The sequence below is a fragment of the Nyctibius grandis genome, chromosome 5 (genome assembly GCF_013368605.1).
Source record: "Nyctibius grandis isolate bNycGra1 chromosome 5, bNycGra1.pri, whole genome shotgun sequence".
NCBI lineage: Eukaryota > Metazoa > Chordata > Aves > Nyctibiiformes > Nyctibiidae > Nyctibius > Nyctibius grandis.
In genome coordinates, this window is record NC_090662.1 from 71634836 (window position 1) to 71637070 (window position 2235).

The following is a 2235-nucleotide window of genomic DNA, read 5'->3' on the forward strand; positions in this document are numbered from 1 at the left end:
ACAGGCTGCCACGAATGGCACGAACCGGCAGGGTGTTTGAGAGGAGGCGGGCACCAATGCCCACCTTTCATCTGTCTGGTGTTTTTGCTCGCAGCTGACTGATCCCTCTGCGTGCCTGCAGCTGCTGGGGCAGAGATCACCCCGTGTGCCATTGCTAATGCTAATAATAGTGCTCCGCACCTCCACAGTACCCTCTGTCCTAGGATCTCAGCTGACTTTATAAATAGGATTGATTTTAGCTTCAAAACACCCCTCATCTAATTATAGATATCATCATCCCCACATTTATGCGTGAGGAGACAGAGCCACGGGCAGTGCGGGTCCGATGAGATGGTGCAGCAATCACAGGGCAGAGGCTGGGCTAAAAAACAGTGCTGGGACTTAACCACCGGGCTAATGTTGTATGAGGAGGGCTAGTGCAGTCAGATGCCAGAGCGCGGCTGGGTAAAAATGGCAGACCCACACCATGGCTCTGGCGATGGTGGCACAGGCTCCCCTAGGTAGACCTGGCTGATTCCCATAAACCTCACCTGGCTTAGCCACACACTTGCACCTCTGCACAAAACAACATACTGAATTAGAAATCTTCTTGCCAAAATGGATCACTATCCAGTCTCTCACTGGGAGTTGCCCCATATGCTTCAGAGAGAGAGCCAAGATCCCCCTAAATGCCATGGAGCTACATGGACAGACTGCTGAGGGAGCTAGACCCCTCTCCTCTTTCCCAGGGTGGAAGAAGAAGAACATCCTACACCACCTACGGCATGGAGAGCAGAAGTGGGCTTGTGATATGAGGAGAAGTCATGAGAGCCAAAGACAAAGCAGGTTTTGAAAAGGGAATTCAAGGAAAAAGGAAAAGAAAACAGATGGGAAGACGCAGCGTGAGGAGATGGTTGGACTTGATGATCTTAAAAGTCCTTTCCAACCAAAACGATTCTAAGAGACCCTCAGAGCAGCACAAATGAACGTGGCATTGTGGACAGGGACTCTGGGCAATGAAGAGCTAAGAGGGATGCAAAGAGCAACATGGGAAGACTAGCAGGAGGTACTAAAATTATATATACAGCCTTAAAGTTGAGGCGAAGGGGTTTGGACTTATGTGAGAGAAGTCTGAGAAACAGTTCAAGGAGGTGAGCAGCGCTTCAGAGGGGAGGGAAAGTTATTTTAGTAACAGGCACAAATAGTGGGGGAGCTGGGCATGGGCAGGGGGAAGAAAGAGCCTCTGCTCTACTGACATCAAAGCAGCCCATACTCCCCTCCACAAAAGCATCTGCCTGCCAAGGCTGAAGAAATAGCACCATTTTAGGGGGAAACTGAGGCACAAGAGTGTATTTTCTGACTTGATCTCCCAGATCTCTTGATTTCTAGCCCAGTGCTGTTTTCCCATCTGCCTGCCTTTCTCTAGCCTTGCAATGGTTTGGCAAAGTCTCAGCTGAGGACTGGTAAAGAAAGGATGTAGTGGGGCAATAATAAAAAGAATTTAAAAAGCTGGTGTTAGCTGTTCACAGAGGAGGGCACTGCTACCAGCTGCATCTACAGTTACTGTAAGTCCTTCGCCAGCTGCCACCTTCTCTTGTGGCCTGTTTTCCAAGTATTAGGATGGAGACGACAACTGTGACCCTTCTCACAGCACTGTAGTTGGTCAAAGCTCATTTCCTTCCATAGATGATGACACTCATGCATGCCTGTGTACATGTACATACATATACATGCTTGTATATATGCCTACACAGCCCTGCTATGGTCCATGCAAAGTTTCTACTCAAAACTCCTCAGACATATGACCCAAACTCAGATGCAAAACTGAGAATACACTAGACCAAGGAGAAACCCACCATTAGCAGATATAAAATGATTTCCCTGGGAACGCCCCAGCATCCAGCTGGGTGCCTATGTGCCTAGCCTTCCTTGTACATAAATGAGGCCCCGGACACTCTTTGCTGTAGCTCTGCAAACTTGGACTGTAGAAGCTTGACAAAACTCAAACTTCTTGTTGTATTTCTTTGGGCTGCTTCTTCCTAACCTGCACTTGCTACTAAAGCCCACAGACCATGGGAACTAGTCTCCTGACAGCTTAATAACTCACATCATGAGGGAGAGCTCTCAGCCAGGGAACCAGCCGCCTGCCCAGACCCACACCAAACCGAAGCCTGTTCAGGGGACAAGGCTGCTCAGGGATGAGAGCAGGCGCTGAGCGTTTCTCTCACCTCCTCCGTTCTTGCCACAGAGATACGG